Source organism: Cavia porcellus, unplaced genomic scaffold, assembly GCF_034190915.1.
Source record: "Cavia porcellus strain 051 isolate PalLab524CR breed Dunkin Hartley unplaced genomic scaffold, mCavPor4.1 scaffold_13, whole genome shotgun sequence".
In the NCBI taxonomy this organism is placed as follows: domain Eukaryota; kingdom Metazoa; phylum Chordata; class Mammalia; order Rodentia; family Caviidae; genus Cavia; species Cavia porcellus.
This window is the reverse complement of record NW_026947496.1, coordinates 69,201,612-69,225,125: the sequence shown is the minus strand read 5'-3', so window position 1 is coordinate 69,225,125 and position 23,514 is coordinate 69,201,612. Positions and strand designations below refer to the sequence as shown.

The 23,514-nt window shown below is 33.9% G+C and overlaps 1 pseudogene; it reads right to left on the bottom strand.

The window, feature by feature from the left end:
* Positions 1-17,278: 17,278 nt before the first annotated feature.
* On the bottom strand, positions 17,279-17,733 carry LOC100718964 (ubiquitin-conjugating enzyme E2 N-like; annotated as a pseudogene).
* Between the last annotated feature and the right edge of the window lie 5,781 nt (positions 17,734-23,514).

The following is a 23,514-nucleotide window of genomic DNA, read 5'->3' as shown; positions in this document are numbered from 1 at the left end:
AGCAGACCAGGGCAATTAGAACAATCCTTTTGCTGGGAGCAGTTAGAAACATTGGAAATAAAGTCTCCTTTAAGATAATGGATTGATAATGAGATTGTGAAGAGTTGCCCAACCACAAGATCTAGGAGAAAGATGAAAACTTACAGGCAGGATTGTTATTTCAGACATTTTCCTTTAAAGATCTATACAGAATTTAGTGCATGTGTGTAGAGAAAGATAGAGACTCAGAGAGACAGAGAGGCAGAGGGAGACAAAAAGGCAGAGATAGAGACACAGAGAGAGGCAGAGGGGTAGAGAGACAGAGACAGACATAAAGCAGAGATAGATACAAAGAGACAGAGGCAGAGAAAGAGAAAGAGATAAACCAAGCAGGATAGGTAACACGTCAACATCAGCGGCTTGGCAGGGATAAAATTTGAACTGCAACCCTCCCAAGAGTAAAATGTCACACTGTGGTTTACATTGGAAATAGGCAAATTTTTGCAAATCTTTGTATGTTTCACTGTAAGTCACACAACCTCTGTAGCAACTATTCAACAATGTAATATATTATGAAATTAACTACAGTTAATTCATAAATGGCCATGGCCTTGACCTAATAAAACTTTATCACAAACCCAGGCAGTATGATTGTCCATCAACTCCTTAATTATCGTATCTTTAAATATATAGTGAGTTATATAGCATATACAGAAATACAAAACATGTCATACAGATTAATATATAAGCATAGAATACATTCATATATGCATAGCTATAACATAAATCAAGGAATATAATTTCTAGACATCCATATTTTTATGACTCTGTATCAATATACAAAGTGACTATTAAAACTTAACACAACTTTTACTTGTATGTTTTGTCAACTTTCACAAATAGAATAATTAATTTAGCATCTTGTGTGTCCAGTTCCATTTCCAGGCGATATTATCATTATAGGATTAATCATTACATAGAAAATACTTGTAGTTTACTTATTTTATATTACATGGTGAATAAATGACCATTTGTACTGTTTAATTATGGTTTGTTGCTCTATATTTCTTTTTCTCTTTCAATCTATAGGTCTATCTTTCTCTCTGTCGCTCTTTCCCATTCCCACTATTATCCTTCATGCCTTATTTTTCTCATTCCCTTCCATATTTTATTTAAAATAGTGGACATTTTAAATAAGGTATTAGATTATTGGTTTGTATTTTTACTATAGAATATGTTATTGTCATTTATCTCTTTATAGAAAAGTTTACTGAAATAAATACGCTGTTTCACAGTCAGTAGCCTCATACATCTTGTGTCACAAGCTCTCTTCATTGCTTCAAAAGACTGCAGCAAGTGATTGCTCTAAATCATTTAGTTTGCAAAAGTCTACTCTAAGATGTTTGCAGGATAGAATTGCCTAATAATACAATTATCAGACGGCATCATTGCCCTTTTAGGATACATGGCTTTATTTTCTTTTACTCCTCATGGTTTGTTCTTTCACTGTCATGTGTGTTAAAACTACACACTCAATATGCCTATAATAGTGTTAGAGTCATTGCTTTATATCATCTTATGTTTTTCCAAGAAGATAGAATAAACTATAAATAATATATTTTATAGGACTTTTATAATCATTCATACACTTCCAGATACTTTTCATTTATCATGATTATTTCTTATGAAATAATTGTCACATGATATCACTTCCTTTCAACTAATCTTTTTGAGGTGAGTCTGATGATAATAATTTTACAATCTTTGCTTATTTGAGAAAGTCTATTTTGCCTTCATCATCGAAGCACAGTTTTGCTGGTTATAGAATTCTCGATTGACAGAGTGCTTTTTCCTTCCATGCTGTGCAAATGTCACTTCACACCCTTATGAGCACCTATGTTTCTGAATTAATCATCTGTTTTCTCTGTGATGAGTCATTTTTTTCCTCCTGCTTCCAAAATGAACTTATCTTTGGCTTTTAACAGTTTTACGGTGATCTCTAGGTCTAGATATCATGTAGTTCATTCTACTTAGAGTCCACTGCGCTTCTTGGTATATTAACCCAGCTCTATCTACGAGTACTGTTTCCATGACTTCCTCTTACTGGACTCAGCGTTGCAGATGCCCAAGTCCCTTACATAAAACTGAACCGCAATTGCATGTAGCCTGTCACAACTGTAAAACATGTCTAGATTGCTACCAGTGTTTAAGAAATTAGGTAAACTATATAAGTAATTGTTATGCTAGATTGTTCAGAGAATAATGGCAAAAATTCTCAAAAAATTTTTGCCTGCCCAGCAGAGAGAAATTCCTTATTTAATATTCTTAATTTTCTATTCATTTAATCTATGGTTGTAAAAAATGTGGATACAAAGGCCTGGCAGTTCTAAAGGTTATTATGTCTTATGAAATTGGGAAATTTTTAAATTATTTTGAAAAAAAAAATTTTTTTTATTTAAGAGGAAAAAGAGAAAAACACAAAACAAACCAAAGCGGTGTAAGGGTACACGCAATACAGAACTACAAAAAAAAAAAAAAAACAACAAAAAAAAACATAACAGTAAGAAATCACCTGTTAGTAGATTACATATTATCATCTTGAAAATAGTTCCTCAAATCACAGTATCAAAGAATACAAGGTGGACATTCAAATAGGGAGACTGCAAACAGCTGTGTTCAATGATCCAAAAACATTGATATAGTCAGCTATTTAATACCCCTAATCACACTTGCTGTTATATCCGTTAGAGCTCTTTTTCTTTTTTTTTTCCCTCTCTTTTTTACAACAAAATTTACACATTTTGGATTTTATTACTCCTTAGTGCTTATTACTTTTTTGGGGGGGAGAGAATACAGTCAAATATGGCAAAACAAAGCTGTCAGACAATACCAAGGATAGACATAGCACATGGTGTAGAACAGAGTACAAGGTTATCAACAATGGTTATCAACGTTGTCTCTTTTCCCGCTCCTTTATTTCTGGAACTCCATTTTTTTTTAACCAGGGATGTAACTCACAACCTCGAGTCTTGCTAGGCAGACATTTATGCCGCTGAGCTAAATCCCTAGCCCCAAGGAACCCCGGTTAAATGTTTGTTGGTATACTTGATTTTTATTCTGCTGATCTTTAAGACTTTGTTCATCTTCCTTCAAGTTTTAAGGATATTTTCTTCAGATTGAATACTTGCTGTCAATCAATGTTAAAATTTATTAGTCTTGTCAATTCAAAACTGCTGTTTATTCCGTGTAGAGAATTTTTCATTTCAGTTGTTATATTTCTCAACCTCATAAGTTATATCCTATAAATTTTGTCCCTTTTTTTAAGATCTTTTTAATGTATTAATTCATGGTGGTTATATTTCCTTCTTAAAGTGGTTTTCTTTGTTTCATTAACGTTTACAATATGTGCTTTGATATGTGTCTTTAAAATCTAACATTGCAGAACAGTAGGAGGCTATTTCTCTGCTACATTTATCCTGAGTATACTCACACTTCATATTTCTTGAATGTCTTGCAATATATTCTTAAATATTAGACATTAAGATAATATACTGAAGCAATTGAGAGTTTCTGCTCAATACCTTCCTAAATGCTATTGCTGTTATTCTATTTTTCAGTAATTTTCCTGGATAAAACGTTTTCTATCTGTCTGCTCCATGATGTTTGTCTGTTAATGACCTCTGTTCATATTTGTTAAAAGGTCTTATTCTTAGATTAAAACCAGTGATCGCTCGTGTGACTACTAAGACTTTGTTTTCAGCCAAAGATTGATCAGAAATTGCACTAAAATCCGTAAATCTTTAAGGCTCCTGATCTATAATGGACTGATTTATGGTATGGTGAATTCAAATTCTGAGACATTTCAAATCTTTCCTGACCAAATTCTCTTGCTTACCCTGCACAAGTGTAGGATCTGTCAGACATGGGAATGTGAGTGACTTGGATTCTGAAATAGCCTCTAACCATCCCAGGTAAAGTGACAATTTTATCCTGTCCCCTGCAATTGTCTCACACTCAGAAACTCCTTGGCAAACATTGGTTTAGTTCTATCCCCCATTATTGCTCCAAAAATAACAGCAACTGGTTACCCTGTTCACTTGCCAATGAAACTGTCATTCTACTACTCATCACTGAAATTATCACTGACATGGTTTGTAGCCAAATCTATTATGACCTGACAAGAACAATGAACTTATTGTTTCCTGATGCATTTTCCTCCAATTGAAAAACCATACTGACTGAGCTCCTGGGGGATGGAAGCAACCCTACTTGAGAATGTTATGTCCTCTCCAACCTCTCTAGGTAAGTTTATTACCTTTAATGAGTAAACACTTGCCAGTATATTGTAAATCTTAGGAGGAATTATGAAGGTGTGGTAACAATAAACGTAATTGTAACAATAAACTTAAATGTAACAATAAACTTAATTTATTAAAATATTTTAAGTAGTTGTTCAGATGACTTTGTTTAGTTTTACTGTTGCATTTTATGGGAGCAACTCTTACATTTTTAATTCCATAATGCCAGAAATCAGAAGTACTTCACTGAGTTCCAGTTCATCCTTCCCATAGTATTTTACAAGATAAAACATTCTTTCGGTGTACAGTACACAAAAGTCAAATCAACATTAGAAATATAAATAATGCTTCTATAAAGCAGCTGGAAAATAAATTAGGAAAGCAATTTTATTAACTGCATCTTCAAAACATATGAAAACACATAGAAATCAACTTAAACAGGTGAAACACCTCTAGAAGATTGAAAGACCTCCCATATTCATGGGACAGCAAAATTGCAATTGTTGAAATGTTTGTATTACCAAAAGTGAGATACATATGAAATGCAATCTCTATTAAAATACTAACACCATTCTTCAAAAAACTGGGAAAGAAGCCCTAAAAAAAAATACAAAAGATATGAATAGCCAAAGTAACCCTAAGCAAAAAGAAAAAGGCAGGAAGCATCTCACTGTCTGATTTTAAATTGTAGTCCAGAATCATAATAATAAAAACACTGCACTGACCAAGAGACAACGTTGATAACCATTTTGATAACCTTGTACTCTGTTCTACATCCTGTGCTATGTCTATCCTTGGTTTTGACTGACAGCTTTGTTTTGCCATATTTGACTTTATTCTCTCCCCCCCAAAAATGTAATAAGAACTAAGGAGTAATAAAATCCAAAATGTGTAAACTTTGTTGTAAAAAAGAGAGGGGAAAAAAGAGCTCTAATGAATATAACAGCAAGTGTGTTTAGGGGTGTTAAATAGCTGACTATATTAATGTTTTTGGATCATTGAACAAAGCTGTTTGCAGTCTCTCTGATACTGTGATTAGAGCAAATATTTCTAAGATGATAATATGTAATCTATTAACAGGTGATTTCTTACTATTTTTTTGTTTGTTTTTGTTTTTTTTGTAGTTCTGTATTACGTGTACCCTTATACCGCTTTGTTTTGTTTTGTGTTTTTCTCTTTTTCCTCTTAAATAAAAATAAAAATAAAAATAAAAAACACTGCATTGGTAACAAAATAGACACAGTGACCCATGGAGAAGGTTGATGGACGCCCCCCAAAAAAATCTATATAACTTGAACTATCTTACTTAAAGGAATCAAATCATACACTGAAGAAAAGATGCCATTTTTAACAAAAAGTTCAGGGAAAATCAAATATCCTTAAGTAGAAGACTGAAACTAGATCTCTGACACTCACTCTGTTCTAAAATTAATTCAAAAGATGTAGATATAAAACCTGAAACTTCTGAACTTCTAAAGGAAAACATAAGGGAAACAGTTGAAGTCGTAGGCACAGGAACAGATTTTCCAAGCAGAGATACAGTAAAAAAGGAAACACTAGGAAGACTAAAATATGGAATTACATCAAATTAAAAAAATTCCACATAGAAAGAGAAATAACTAAAATAGTGAAAAGACAAAGTCTACAAAGCCTGTCAACTACTCTTACAACAAAGGATTAATATCTACAATATATAAATATTTTACCAATATCAATAAAAATTCAAATAATCCAATTAATAAATGAGCAAATGAACTAAATAGACACTTGTAAAAGAAGAAGTACAAGTCGTCAGTAAGTTTAGGAGACAATATTTAACATGTCTGGCCATTAGGAAAATGAAAATCAAAACTACATGGAAACTCCCTCTTACCCTAGTAAGAATTAGAAAAACACAAAACAGCAAATGCTGGGTAGGATGTAGGGAAAAAAAAAACCCTTATACACTGCTGCAAATTAAATCAGTGTAGCCACTATGTGAACCAATATGGAATTAAAAAACTCAAAATAGAATTAGCATAACTTCTATCTCTACTGCTCCCGTTGTATAAGAATTAAATCACATACTGTAATGATGTCTGAATATGTGTTTATTGCAGCAGAATTCATAATACCTGAGATATGGAAGCAATCTTGGTGTCCATAAACAGATAAATGGATAAAGAAGTTTTGGTATGTATACATAATGCAGTATTATTCAGATATAAAGAGGAAAGAAATTGTGTCATATGCGGGAAAGTGTACAGAACTGGACTGGAGATCATTAGTCATACAGAACCAAATGAGCCAGACTCATAAAGATATTATTGCATGTTTTCCTTAATATGTGGAATTTTAAAAATTTGACATGAAAATAGAAGGGTTACTATTAGTAGACAAGAAGAAAGGAGTAGGAGAAAGGAGAAGGACTATGAAAGACAGAGTAATAGGGAATGGGACAAAAACAGTTATTGATTTATACCATTAAGCAATCATGATGTGAACATAAATTTACTGAAGTGAAAAATTCCCCACTACAATCTGTTAACTGATAGCTGATTATGAAACAATATATCTGTCACTGATATTTTTATTTTTAAAACTGAACCGATGTATGGAGATAACAAGAAATTATCTAGAAAGGTGTTCCCTTAGCTATTTTAATCTGTGTCTAGGAGTGCGATGCTCAGCACATTATACTACTAATCTCTATTCATCAAAAAGATGTTCATACTTTCATTTTGTTTTTGTTGTTCAATTGTTTGATCATTTTTATGACCATATCTTGTAATCTGAACAGCTCCTTTGAAGATAACAATACACAATATATTAACCAGTGTTAATCTCCTATTACTTTGTTTTGAAATTCTATATCTTCATTTTTATTTTTTTCATTTAAAAATTTTAAAAAACTATTTTTGACTTCTGCTATTATAAAATGTTTCTAAGTGCAGGAAATTAAGAATTGCTGTATGTGAAGTAATGGGTATGTTAATTCACTTGACTGCAGTAATCACTTCACAACACATACATAACTTAAAATATAGTATTGTATGTACATTTTAAATATGTATGATTTTGTCAGTTATACTAAATAAAACATTATACTGAATAAAAATTATACTAAATAAAAATTAGCAAAGATTCTAGTTATACTAGAAATTAGCAAAGATTTAGTTATACTAAATAAAAATTAGCAAAGATTCTAAATATATTACTATTTTATGTTAATATCATTATATCCTTTCACAAAACTGATTTAATTTTTCTGGAAAGTAAATTGATTCTGAAAATTTGACATAAAAAGGAAAGAATAGATTAACTTGTCCACTGTTTCATGCAACATATTTGACTATTCTTTTATTGATGGACATGTGAGTTGATTATGGAGAATTTTTCTTGAACAAGCAAAAATTGTCATTTCATTAACACCACTATATTGCTTTTACTTTATTTTACTACGATTTTTTGTTTTTGTTTTATGCAAGTCTCTGCACAGTGCATAAGGCTATACTTTATTATCATTTAGTGTGACTATATATAGAAATCAGATATTTTAATGCATTTTTATTCTGACAACTGGAGTATTTGCAATCTGTGGGTTTCTGTGCTTTCTGTTTTATTCCTTTGGTTTGTGTGTTTGTTTCTGTGCTGTAGCATGCTGTTTTTCCTCCTAAAATGTTGTAGTGAAACTGAAATGCAGAATCTCAGTGCCTTCTGCATTGCTCTTACTGGTCAGGATGGGTCTGAGTATTTTGGGTCCCTTCTGATTCCATATAAATTTTCCAACTGTATTTATAGATCTGTGGAAAATGTTGTTGGTATTTTAATAGGGTTTAGATTAATTGCTTAAGTTTGGCTAAGAATTCATAAGCAGAAAAACATAACAACTAAATCTTTACTTCATTGAATTTTTGTACTTTTATCTCAGTTTCGTTAATTTCAACTCTAAATCTGTATAATTTCATGCTTTCTAATAGTTTTGGGTTTAGATTTCTCTTGTTTTACAAATGACTTCAGATATATCATTCATTAAGTTATTTATTTGGGGTCATTGTTTTTCCAATATAGGCCCTCACACTATAAACCTCCTTCTTAGAACTGCTTTGACTGAGTCTCACAGCTTCTGGTTTGTTGTAATTCCTTGGTCATTCAAGTTTAAGAAAATTTTAATTTTTTTCACTAATTTTTAAGATATACAATGATAATTTCAGCAGTATATTATTGAATTTCTATGTGTTTGTGTTTATTCTGCTGTAGATTTTGTGTTTTATTCTTTGTAATCTTAGAGGATGTAAGAGATTATTTTAGTATTTTTGTATTTGTAAACAAAAACTTTATACCCTAAAATATAATTTATTTTAGTGCCTTCTGGCATTGTTAGATAATACACTCTGCAGATATTAGTTAAGTCTATATATTCTACAATATAATTTAACTCATATTTTTATTGTGTTTTGTCTTGTTCACCTATTTGTTATTGCAGCGTATTGAAGTCATTCATTTTGCTTTTTTGTCCATATGTCTTTTTATGTTGGCTGATTTTTATTTTATGCAACTGGATGTGTTGACAGAGTATTATTTTTACAGTTATCTTTTCTGGTTAATTTTCTCCCTTTACCAGTGTATAGTGAGTTTCTTTGCCTTTGAATCAGTTGTGTTTCAAAATCAACTATCTGCTATTTGAATAATTACTCCTGCTTCAGCTCTCCAAACATTTGGAATATCATTTTTTCATCTTTTCATTTCAGTTTACCCATGTTTTTATAGTTGAGGTTTGTCTCTTGCAAGCAACATATAGTTAGACCATGTTTTGTTTTAAACCCAACCTGCCAATCTGTCTTTTGTTTGGAGAGTTAAAACCATTTACGCTTACTGTTATTATTGAAACGTACGTACTGATTCCCATCATCCTATTGTTACCTCAGCATTTGAATCTTTTCAGTTTTCCTTTTGTTGAACTACTCTCCCAAAGAGCTTTGGTTTTCCCCTTGGACTTTTTGATGTTGCTGTTATCTTTATCTCTGTTAGGATCCCTATGAGTCTCTTCTGCCATGCTTGTTTGATTCTCTTGAGTTTTATTAGTTTATCCTTAGTGTGGAAGATGTTTATCTCTTCATCATATTGAAGGACAATTTTTAGGACACAAGTTTTTGGGTTTGCAATTGTTTTCTTTAAGTAATTAGAAAACTTTCCCTCAAATCTCTACTAAATTTTAGAATTTATGCTGTGAAATCTGTTTAGTACTCTGATGCTTTTGGCCATATAGATAGTTATATTTTTCTCTAAATTTTAGCATTCTCTGTTTGTTCTGATTTTCTGAATATTTTTACTATCATGCCATGGAGAGGTTCTTTTCTGTTTGTATCCATTTGAATTTCATAATATGAACCATAATGTACTTTTTACTGAGTATCCATCTCATTCCCTTAATTTGGAATCTTTTCTATAATAATTTTGGTTAATAATTTTGCTTTACCATTTGCTTCTATCCCTATTCCTCAAGTTCAGTGACTCTTAAATTTATTCTTTTAGATTAATTGAGCTCCTGTATCACCTTTATACTGTCTAGTTGTTTTTTCATTATTACTTATTATATATACTACATCCCTTCCTTAAGATATCCAGTCTTGTGACTGAGATTTTTACTGTTAAAACTTTCAAATTGAATTTTTGTTACCAGGATCTTCGCTGGGTTTCTTTTCATAACAGCCAAACCTTCACTGAAGTAACATTTCACATACTGTATTGTATTCCTTTATTCATTTAGATGCTTAATTATATCTTTGTTAAGCTCTTTAATAATTTCATTAATTCAGTATTTTTCTAATCTCTCATCTCATCAATCATTTTAAATATTAGTGATTTTTTTTTTTTTACTTTGGTGTTTGTCAAATTAAATTTTTGATAGTTATAAATTTTGGTGATGTCTTGTTGCTGTGTGTCCTTGTCATTCTACTACTTGTGTGTCAAAAGTTTAGATTAGTTGAAATAGAAATCTCTGCCACTATGCTGGAGATCTCTCTAGCAAGTGGATTTCTCCCTGCGATGTGCACTTAGCTTCAGGTATGACTCCATGGGCACTTAACCTATAAGAAATATGAGAACAGAATGACTACTCGTATTAACTTCCAAAGAACCAAGAAAATATTGACATGCAATTTTCAATGTCTTTAAAAAGTTTTCAATTTTTCCTATAATCCAGGAAGAGGAAGAAATAAATATTGATAACTGACAATAGGCTGAGAAATATGGCAAATAAAAAAGTTTTCATGTTCTTTTTATATTTTGAATGGCAACAGAAAAGAGAGAAGTTTGTGAGAAGAAAGAAAAATGCAATGGGGAGTTAAAGGAAGCAGGGGGGGGGGAGGGAATGAAACGGAATACAGGGAGACAGAGCTTAATTAATGACCTAACAGAAATACTAATTTACCATTCCTGAGAAACCGTCCCTGGGATGGGAGAACCTAATGTGACATGGTAAGATACTACAGAAGTAAAACAGTAACTAGCACTTGTAAGTTCTTGCAGGAACATTTATAGCTCTTATCTTTCTCAAAAGAAGTATGAAAAATTAATTCCTAGTCTACTATTCCTTCTTATGATCAAATGTATAGTGGAATACAAGTTAGGTGAGATTTCTCTCCTGTCCCAGTTCAAAGGAGAGTACTTAGAAAGCTTTCAGGGCACCCAGCGTCACAGCTGTGTGTGTGAACCTGAGCTGGTCAAGCAGTGGTTAGATTACTTTCTGAGAACTGACGAACTGTTCTGAGTTTGACAGTCATGAATCTGAAGAATCCAAAGAATTCTCCAAATCTGCTACTTGTACTTCCAGGTTTGAACTGTAGGCTAATCTTGCATAATTTAATCCAGTCTCCTTTCTTCACTCCAACATCACCATTTGATGGTCACAAAAATGGAAAGAGACTAATATGTACAGGTTTCTGTGATCGTTACCCCCTCAGACCTCTTCCCACCACAAAGACTTCCCCTCGCTGAACTTGCTTGTCATTATTCTCAAACTGCCACTATTTTGCTCTGTCACCTCTGAGGGGTTGTCTTAGCCCAAAGCTTAGTTTCCTGTCAGTCAGGTTCAGAATCTCTCTCCTGCTCTCATGATTTTAGTTTTACCTTTATAATAATTACATTTTTCCATCTCACTTGAATTATTAGGGCTATTGTAATCCGCTCTGTCCTTGTCATGCAGTGATAGTTGTGACTAAGGGTTATAGAAAAACTCATTGGCAGAGTTATATAAGATGATTTTCTCCCCCAGTTTAGCCCAAGATTATTTATTTCCTCCTTGATGTATCATGGAAAGAGGAAGATGGAACTTCTTCTGGATGCAGAATGCACGTTGATTTTTACTTTTGTCCTTTTCTTTTTGTTCACCCCGAATTTGCCTTACAGAGCTGGTTGTTTTCTCACCCCTTCACCTCTCACTTTTGAAGTTAACTTTTGATACGTTTTTGGTTTCTTCAGTCCAACTCTTTGTTTGACGTAAGGAGTGTCTGGAATGACTTTAACTAGCAAACCATGTCTACAAACGATCCAACAGTACTATCCACCAAATTGTTCTTGTAATACTGCCTCTTTCCCTGAACCTTAGACCTATGCATTCACAGCGTACGTGCTAGCTCATAAATGTTTAACAAACATCTAAAACTAGGCAAGTCAAAATGAAATTTTTATTTTCGTTCTCAAAACATGTTCCTTCCAGAGTCTTCCAGATTTCTGTGGATGTCATGATCACTATGTAATTATACTATTTTAAGTCTGTTCCTACAAAATAAAAAATATTCTTTCCCCCTCTATTCATATAATAAAGCCATGTTCTATAACACTAGGTGAAGAAGATCTAACTAGACTATTTCTAAATATATGCCCAATCTGTCAATTGTGATCATTTTTATTTCTACCATACTCTACCTGGGTTACTGAAATAGCTTCCTTACTGATCTCACACACCCATTATACTATTCTGTTCTAGATCTTATAGTCATATTTTATTAATTTAACTAGTAATATATTCATTCACCTTTAAAACCATCGGTTGTCTATTTTCTGAAATTGAATTAAAATCTAAATTCCACTATTGATTTCCAAATTCCATGTAAATAAATCTCTGGCTCCTTTTTTGGATTTTTCATAAATCTCTCTTCTTTATTTACAAAATTCCAGCTTCTATGCCTTCTCTCTGTTCTGAAAACATGTCAAGTTAATCTACCATTATGCCACTACCCTATTTGACTGACTGAGACACCGTTTCTCTAGAACACTGTATGAGTGACTCAAATTCTTCAAGTCCAAGTTCAGATATCATCTAAAAAGTATGTTCTCAACAGCCCAGTCTCAAGTAGCTTTCCTCACAATTACCCACTTGTTTTCCTTTTTTTGTGTGTGTTGGCATGTTACTATCTCCAATTATATTGCGAATGTATTTCTTCGTTTACTTATATATCATTATTTCTCTGCTTAGAAAATGTTTTTATAAGCAAAAAACAATTTATGCCTCTTCTGTGCTTATTTTTTCTGAAAAATAAGGTCTTATAATTAGTAGGCATAGCAAAAGTTTATTAAACAAATGATAAGTAAATATCTCTCTGTTCTACTCTGCAATGTGTATTGAAATGCAAGGCTGCCTTTATCATATTGAATTATTTTGATTATTTTGAAATTGTAATAATTTTTGCTTGATCAACACAATATATTGACATTTTCAATTCTGACTATTGTGCAAGAAGATACTAATAAGTTGAATTGGAATAAAAGAAAGAACTTCACAGAGAATATACGACTCAATATGAATTGGTCCTACTTAGTCTTGTCAATTCATCCATACTACACATTCACTTTTCAGCTTGTTAGAATTTAGGATAATTCTTCAGAATAGTATATGAAGTGCTTAGGTCTGGCCCTGTTGGCCTTCTTAGCCTACGTCCCTTCGTCCCTCCATTTCCCATAAAAAACGTATGTAAAATAACACCTTTACTGACTTCGTTAGGTATTTTCACTCTACCACTACCACGTTTCTTATTCTGCAAAATCCTGCCGGCCACATTCGTAACTACAGATCACTCCCATGGCTTCCTTTAGTCATATGATATCCAAAATTATGTTAAGATATCCATCTGCCCCAGTGAGCTGGAAAAAATGATTAGCTCTTTATTCCATCTTTAGAATTTGCAGTGATAGCTAGCTAAGCTTATTTACTACAGCATATTTAAAATTATTTTCAGTGTCCTGAGTTTAGATTCCATAGGTTGTCTTTGTTTTATAATATCTATTACACCAAAATATCACTCACAAAATTAGGTAAGAATCAAATGATGACTTGTTCAACTATTAGACTGTGACCTTTTAAGAGTTAGAAGTTACTTCTCTATTTCTCTCTAATGCTAGGGCCTAAAGAAGTGTCTCATTCAGAAAAGGCTATCAGTAAATACTGGCTGGAAATACAGAATAAAAATTCAACATTGAAAGGTAAATCATTAGCACAAAAGTGAATCAGTAAGTTTGATTTCTGAAATTTACTTTGTAAATTTACACTCTATTTGTAAAACAGAGAAAATTATCCTGGTTTAGGTTTCCACTTTGCTCATTATGTTTATGCCACAAGCACAAGGGAGAAACCAATGGTCTAAAATGAACTGAGGCTACAAAAACAATTTTAAAATATTCAATGTGTTATTAAGCTGTTATTGGTAATAATGTGTCCTTTAGTTCCCCCCAAGAGACTAAATATTTGCTGAATATTCTTGTGTACTTTCCCTTTACACTAAAATTACTGCAGCGTAAAGTGTTAGATTGGCTTTGAGTTTTGATGTGTTACTGTTATTAGCTCTTCAGAATCAATTTAACATCAGGGAAATCAAGACTGGAAGTAATAAACTGAAGTTCATTTTTGAGCAAGATACAGTTTCATAAAAGTGGTAACTTCTCCCAGTATTCTTAGAGGAAATTCTTTTAATTTAATCACATCGGACATAATTTTATTTCCATTTCTCAATTTAAGTTTTATTTCTACACTTATGCTGAGAAGGATTCACAACATCAAATGAATTTAGATGTCTTAGTCATAAATTTTAATAATGTAAGGTCAAATGTAGCTAAGCCAAAGAGAAGACAAAAATCACCTGAGAGCATTTACTTGTAGATAAAAAGAAACCAACATAACTGAATCAGAACTCTGCTTGGGGTGCCTCAGAATAGGGAAGAATCAAACAACAGCAATGGGAAAGGAAAATGTTTTGGATTTAAAGATTCTGGAATCGCGCAACTCAAAAAATAAAATATTTGAACTGAATGTAATGGTACTCATCTATAGTCTCTTTAGAGAGTAGAAATTTGAGACCAGCCTGAGCAATATACCAAAACCTCTACCCAAAGAATAAAATGAAATAATGTTTAAATGCCTAGAGGATATGGCTTAGATCTAAAATGTCCTCCTAAAGTTTCATGCGTTTGGAAGGTGATTTGATATGGGGACACTATACTCATTCATGAATATCCATTGATGAGTTTAGTAGTTGATGGTGCTTTTAGGAAATTGGGCCTCATTAGATGAGGTAGATCACTGGGAACCTGGCCCGGAAGTATGTATTTTTGTCCCTGGCTCCTCTCTTCTGTCTCTGCTTCCTTTCTGTGGGGTCAGTCATATCCTGCCAGGCCATTTCTGTATTGGAGTTATCCAAATATGGACTGAACCCACTGAAAAAACCTAAAAAAAAAAACAAAAAAAAAAAAAAAAAAAACTAATTTCCTTTAAATTGAAGTTATCTTATATTTTGCCCCAGCAATCAAGAAGATGACAAATACACTATTTTTTAAGGAATTTGTTTCAGAGGTTTTAAAAATGAATAAGGAATATACATATAATATTTTAAATTCAGCAATGAAAAATAAATTATTGAAATAAAATATTCATCTAGACTGCAGAATGTGATGAATAAAAAGGTGAAGAGGTGGTAAAAATTAAAGAAAGTGATATATATGAGTAAACATATGTAATCAAATAATGATTGACCATAACTAATAATTCAGCTAAAATATTATTCACAAAAATGATAAAAAAAATTTTAGCTCGTTAGCAAATATTTCTACATTCAAATATGTCTGTGTAAAAATACAAAAGAGTATATAATTTACAAATCGTTAAATTACAAGAAGAAAAATATAAAATATTTCTGAAGGCAAGAAAAGACAAGACATTTTATAAGGCCAATGTTGACAAAAAGGAGAAGATACCTAAGAAAGCCTGCAGAATCTTAGTATTTTTGTAAGAGTGATATACTCACATTAGATGCTCTGTCAAAAATAGCCTAAAGCCCTTGAGAGTTGAAATTCACAGGGAATGACCCTTCCTTACCTTTACCATTTATAATGACAAGAATAACAGCAAACAAAGTAACAGCAGTTAAGAGACATATATACAGTGATTTTATTTTAGAGAAAGTGTGTGAATAGAATTTGGAAGAAGTATTTGCTGATTCCTATTTATAATGATATCAGCGGATATATGTGGACAAATATGAATTTGAGGCAGATTTTATTGAGTCTCCATTTTTAGAATTGGGGTACACCATTGTACTTTCACTGACACAGTTATAGAAAAAAACAATCAAAATATTTTAAAACTACTCTGCCTGAAGGATATGTGCTGTCATCCCTGCTAAGAAACAGCCTCAGAGTAAGTCCTATCTGGAGAGAAAATAGAGCATCTTTTTCTTTCATGACTGTGTTGGAGGAGTCTAAATCTGAAGGAAAGAAGGTAAGAGAAAGGGTAAGTTTCTTCCCCATCCTCCTACACATTGTATATTAGCCCATTTTCCCTTTAGTGGTGCTGGTGTGAGCTGAAATGTTTATATACAAGGATACTAGAGCCAGATTTTTGAGTTCAAATTCTGTTGAAGATTTAGCTACAGGCCAAATACTGCTTTGTGTTCTTCCTATAAGATATTTTTTAATCCACAGTATTAACTCTTTCTTATGTCATTTTGAGTATGAAATGACTAGCATGGATAATATTTAGTGTATATGGTCAGCAGCCAATTAATATTAGCTCTTCCTATAATTACTAGTGAATCATTTGCTGTTTCATCATACTAATGACCATCTGAAAATTAGTATACTAGGATTTGTGATCTAAATTTAAATGTGTGTATTTTATATACACTTATTTTTATTTTGAAAACATTAATATGAGAGCTATGATCTAATTTGCTAGTGGATCAGGAAAAAATTCAGTTGATAAATAATTTTAAAATAAACTCATTTCTCTATTATGTTAGTCATCACCTGATTTATGAAGATATATGCTAAATTATTCTTTTTCAGAATAAAAGAAAATATTTTATTAAAAAAAGATTTATAAAAGTTTCCAGAAGCCATACAAAATATCAAAAACTTTCTTTGAAAGGGAAAATCTACATTTGACTACAAAAATCACAATTCTATTAGTGAGGGCTGTGATGTTTGTTAATGTTTCCATTTTGTTTTAAACAATTAGCATATGTATCTATAGCATCTACATAAAGTTAGACTTGACTAAAGAGTGTATCCAAAAGAATGGTTTAGATATTATTTAACCAGTGCAACTATATCACCATAAAGGGGGGGGGGCATAAAATTTTCCCCTCAAAAAACAAAATAAAATAAAATATAATAAAATAAAATAAAATAAAATAAAGAGCACCCTTATCCCTGCAGCAAGCCTTGAAACTACCTTCACTCACAGTACTTTATAGTTAAATCACAATAAGGAAAGTGAATAAAAGCAGAGGACAGCTGCTTTTAAATGTTCCACAGCAATCCAATTGAAACTTGTAGCCTCTGTTCATGCTTTACAAAGGTGAATCAGAACAAGAACAGATTTGCTCATATGCATTTAATCATCAAAGACTGAAAATATCTGGACTCTATTCTGTAGTGTTTCTAAGACAGTGTCTATTAAATATAAACAATAAAGGAAAGTCTTGGCAGAGCAGGAAGAATGATGCAAACTTGATGCCGGATGGATCGATTTAAATATTATTCATGGTATACAGCCTAGTTCATGCTCTAGCTGTTTCTATGGCTTGGGCTTCCTTGTTCTTCTACTGTTCTTCTACATGGCTTTCTAAGCGTTCATCTGGCCTTCACAAAGAGTACTTCACAAAGCCTGGATCAATAGCAGAACTGTGTGATCTGCAGTGCTGGCGAATGTTTATCTTTCCAAATATTTAAATGCATCTTTCCCAATTTCTTTACCTTAGGATGATGAACTTTGGTCATGAAACAGACTTTCGGTGCTGCCATTGGGTACTCTTCTGGAAGAAATAGTGAGAGTTTTTAGAGTCCTGCTTCAAAGGGCAATCCTGGGGACTGGCCATGACCACAGAAAAATAATGGGTGTCGCTCTCACTTGACAGTGCTTTAACCCCAGGAACTGGCTTTATCAACCGGTTTCCTTGGTTACCCTGCAGGGCAGGCAGGTCATCTTGATGAGATCTTAAAACAAAACAAAATGAAACAAACAAAAACATGAAGTTACTTTGAAACATTTTAACAACACTAGAAAGAAAACACACACACACACACACATATATATATATATATATATATATATATATATTTAAGATATTAAATATTTAGGGCCCTAAATATTATATGTTATATAGCAATTTAAGCTCTTTATAGTAATGTAAGTAATGTAATAATGTATAGTAATGTAAGTAATATAATTAATGTAAGTAATTAATAACATCTTTTAAAATCAATGTTTAGTTAACAGATCACTTGACTAGCTTCTGATGATTTGGTGGCATATGCCATATTACCAACATTATTATGATTCAGTTACTATTTAGTAATTTTGATGTATGCAAAAAAAATTTTTATCCTTTTACATGAGCCAGGAATTTAAAACATAGTTATAATAGCTTTCTCTAAAGATAATGGCAAGTTTCCTCAATTATCTGGGGTTCCAGACTTTCTAATATAACTTTCTATATTGAAGAGACATAGAAAAATCAAAGCTACACTTGTCCTTGCGTCTGAATCTGGTTTGAATACAGTTTAGTTTCCATCAGTGAAGCATACTCTCTGTGACTTTGAATTTGAAAATTAGTTTGAAAAAGAAAATAGCATGAGAGGCATCCATATCATAGATACTGATTAAAATTAGAAGACTTTCATTGTCTTGGTTGCTTGTCTCTCATTGCTGAGACAAAATGCTTGATGCCCAAAATGAAGGGAAAAAAGGTTTATTTAACTTGTAGTTTGTGGAGGTCTCAGTCCCTACTCATCCGGCTCCAAGGCAGAGTGGCATGGCAAAGGGCAACTGTTCATAGCAGCTGCAAGTGACAAGGGCAAAAAGGAAAAGCATTCCCCCTTCCCTCCTTTACATTGTGTACCAGCTACCAACTCCTGGGTGGGTGCAGCACTCACACCCAGAACTAGACAATGCTAGACTCAGCTGCATTCAAAAGACCCAACCCCATTACTGAATGAGGCATTGAGGGAGAATCTAGACACAAACCATAACATTTCACTCCCTGTCCCCCAAAGACTCATGCACATTCCTTTATGAGCAAGGCATTTAGTCCATCCACTAGAGTTGCCAAAGTCCTAACAGTTTCAATATTGCTGAAAAATGCAAGTCTTCTCTGAGATCTAAGGCAAACTCTTACTTGTAAGCCCCTGTACAAATGAAAAGAAAGTTAAGTACTTCCAATATTCAATGGCACAAGATAAACATTACCATTCTAAAGGGTACAAACAATGAAATGCAAAGAAATGGGACCAAAGGAAGTCCAAAATCCAGTAGGACAAACATTAAGTCCTGGAGTTCATGTTCAACATCTGAAGCAATTTGGGTGTGAGTCTGGAATAACTACATCCCCATGGCACTTCTGGTGGTTGTAACTCCCATGGCTTCTCTCTTGGGCTGACAGTGCTCCCTCCTTTGCAGGTTTCTTTAGACAATCCATGTTCCTGGCTTCTCCAAACTTCTGGGTTCTGCATTGGACCTTTGGCTTCATATCTACAGCTTCATGCACTACTCGCTGGGGGGCCCTCTGCCTCATCTCCCAGCCTTCTGAAATCAGAGTGGAAGCCTTTACACAGAACTCTTGCATCCTGTGTGCACCTAAAATCAGTTCCACCTAGATGATGCTGAGGTCTGTTGCCAGTGGAGCAGTAGCTAGAGTTTCCTCTCTCTTGGCTTTAGGGGAGTACCTGAAATCATGAGCGTTCTTGAGACTGACTGTGAGGAACAAATTATCTATGCCACCACTATTCTGAAACCTGGTGCAGCCACCACCATTTTGGAACCTCGTGTGATCTCAGCCACCATTCTGGAACATTATGCTCTGTGACTTTTTCTCAAAGGAAAGTGTTTCATTTCTTCAGTTTTGAGGCTAAAACAAGGTGGAGACACACTGCTTTCTGCGACACTCACAGGTCATTTTTTAATTTTTTGTTCCTTCTCAGCAGTTGAGATCTCAGCTGTATATTTATGGTCCACAGCTTTACTAGAGCTTTCATTCTAGCCAAACTCACATTTTAAATTATCTTTCTAGGATTTTTTTCTCTTTATTTGTAAGATAAATCTGGCTAAAAGCCTCCAACAATAGCCATAGCACTGCTGCAACATTTGGCTGTCTTGGAATTCCTTTCATCAAGTTAGTTAGTTCCATTCTTTTTATCTCAGCCAGGCACCATCTCTCAACAGGAGAAAAATGTGGAAAAGTTTTCTTTCAAGCCATAACACACATTGTTTGGAGTCCAACAGCCAATGTAATCCTTTCCAGCAGAGAGCTCCTGAGCCCAGTCTTCACTGATTTTCTGGTGTTCCGAGCTCTGACCATAATCTCCCACACAGAACTGCCTAACCCCTGTTCCATGCCTAGTCATTCAGTGACATCTGTGAACTTTTCCAAACCCTTCCCACAAGCCGTTCCCTAAGGTTCTTGAACCACATGGTCAGGTATAGTTGCAACAACCCTACTCCACTGGTACCAAATTCTATCTCGGTTTCTTTTCTCTCACTCCTGAGACAAAATACTTGATTCTCAAAATGAAGGAAGGAAAGGTTCATTTAGCTTATAATTTGTGGAGGTCTCAGTTCATACTCAGCTGGCTCCAAGGTAGGGTGGCATGGTTAAGAGGCAATCATTCGTGGCAGCTCCAAGTGACAGAAGCCAAAAAGGGGAAAGCATGCCTTCTTCCCGCCCTCATGTCGCATGCCATGTGCTTGGCCCTCGGCAAGTGCACCACTCATTCTGCCAGTCCCAGCCCTAGACCATGAAACAATCACAAATGCTAGACTCAGCCGCCTTTTAAAGGTCCCACTGCCCGCATGACTGCGTGAGGCTTTGGGGGGACATCTAGATGGAAACTAACATTCAGATAGAAGATCATGAATTTTATTGCTATGTCTGATAACCCAGATTACAAATACGATGATGTGTTCCTAAAACTGGTGATAGTTTTCTTTCACTCCAGGTTGTTTTTACAAACTGGAAGTCATTTTTTGATCTCTGGCTTCCTGGCTAAATCAGAGAAAACAGTTTTATGGGCCAGCATGAATAATGTATCATTGAGTGAACCCCAGAATCTCATCTTGGATGCAACTCCCTTGGCTCTCTCAATAATTCTGTAAGCCTTTAATTGTGTAAATTACATTGTGTATCTGCTTAAACTATCAACAGTGTTTTTGTTATCTACAACTGAGTTCTGACTGATACATTATTTGGCTCCAGAATTTGGCTACAGACAAAAATGGCATCTCTCAAGTGCTTACTGAGGTACAGCATGGCCTGTCTCACAACAGGAGCTTAAAAAATAAAAGTTAAGAGAAATCTTAGTTAGAATAGTTGGAAAATTGTACCTTTTTCGTAAGCAAATCAAGATGGACTGGGTACTAAATAGATAACTAAGTTAGATAGAAATATTATACAGTCAGACAGGACTAGGACCTTGAGGGAGTCAATGCAGAATATGAGAACAAACTTCAGTGAATATATTACAGTGGATGATAATACATATTATAATCCCAATATTGTAATACCTTTTTCTATCCTTTTTGTGGTCTGAGAAGTTTATATTTATAATCCTCTTGAAACATTATTGGAATCCCGGTGAGTTAACTCCAATTTACTACGTTCTGTGCAACCCACAAAGAGAAAAAAGACAGTACAACATTTTCATAGTTATGGGCAGTCATGGGGTCCTAAGTCAGATCCAGGTGAAAATTCACAGGACAAAGTCTTCACCCCAGGACTTCATCCAGAGTTTATTAATTCATCACAAAGGGAGTGGTTGAAGGATATGTGACAGTAAGAATAGCAAGAATTGTACGAGTAATGTGGACTGGGCTAGCCGAGTGACCAGAAAGCACTTCTGCAATCGGTAGAGAGAAGGGCATGCAGAAAGACCAATCTGAGTAAGTCAATTGCGGTAGCATTTAAATGTTTAGGAGGTTGTTGCTTCGGTTTCTGATATATAAACTTTTGTGCCCTGGGAAGCCATAGCCTCTCTTCTTGAAGCTTGAACCCACTTGACATTCCTGAAGATAAGTGGCTCTGCCAACCTCCTGTGATCAACTGTTTATAGGGAGACACTAGGTATGGAAACAGGAAACTGTCAGCTTGCTTCAAGGAATACACGTTAGTGCCTCAGCTAGCCCCATTCACATTGCTTAGAGCCAATTGAAAGGAGAAGGAAATAGCTTAGCCAGCTCTGTACATATTAGTACATGGAGATAGGGCCCAGTTAAGCTAATGTGGAAGTAATTGTTCCGCATTCCAGGAGCCCCATCCATATGGTCTTCTACAGGCATGTCTCTTGAATGCTAGGACTCAAGATAAAGAAAAAGTGACTGGGCCTACATGCTTTTCCAAGGTATAACCAATTTACTAGAATGGATATCATTTGTTCAAATAAAATCTAAGTAGATATCAGTCATCCAGACAGGCGATCAGCACTGCCTGACTCATCTCTTTCAAAAAAAAAAAAAAAAGTGCTCTTCTTGCCATGTACACTTGCTACATGATTTGCTTCACCACTGGATCAGTATTACTTAAGCTGTACTTGTACTCCCATAGTTTTGTTCCACAATGTACCCACCACATGATTTTGCGCCCACTTCATTATTTTGCTTTTATAAAGCTTCCTCTGGAAAGTGAGGTCCACAGCAACCCACTCAGGGCCTCTCCTGTCTCTCTAGCACTGTCTCTTACATAGTAAAATTTCCTGCACTTAACATCCTTTGTCCCTTAGAATTCATTCTTCAAGTTTAGAGAACACAAACTCAGTGTGTTGGACATCAAGCAAGTTGAGACTTGTAATATTTCCTTTATATTGTTTGGAGGTCGTTTATCAGTACCTGGTATATAGCTGCGGATCAAGAAAATGGTGGAAGTTAGGATTCCCTGAGGAGATATCAGTCTATCATTTTCCATCTTGCCACAGTCATATACAACTCCCAGATATTCACCATTTACTAAATGAAATAAGTCAGACTTAGGAAAATTATTATATGATTCCACTTATATCAAATATATGGAAAAATAAAATGCAAAAAGGCAGAAAAAGGAGAAGTGGGTATTAGGAACAGAGGGAAAGGGCTATGACAAATGAGGAGCTATTGCATAACAGAACTTCAGTTTGAGGATTTAGAACAGTTTTGGCAATAATTATGATGCTTATATGAGGTTATGAATGCCACAAATACTACCAAGATGGACACTTCAAAATAATTACAACAATGTTGTTATACATTAACACAATGTGAATTTTTTTAAAAAAATAGTGTCTTCTTAATTTCTTATTCTGAGCACTTTTAGCTAGAAGAACTGTTAATTTGTGGATAATTTCACATTTAACCAGGTGTGAATGCTGCTTCAGCAAATGATGCCAGTTCTCTCACTAAGATATTTGCTAAGGGATGTGGATATTGCATTTGTTATACATGGTTATTTTAGGAGTTTCCTATTTGAAGAGTTCAAAGATCATAAAACAAAGATTCTTCTAGTGCCAGGTCCCACATTACAAATTCAGAAAGTAAAGTAATTTACAACCCATAAAACACTTATATAAATACCTATATTTCCAAGTATGAGTTTAAGGATACTTTACAAATCATCACAAATAATATGTAGCATTTACCATCAAAGCAGTAGACAGAAGAAACTGGTCAGTTGCAGATTTATTGATATGCTTATGATAGCTTAGATATTCTGAATCTATGACCTATGGCATTAGATTTATTAAAATG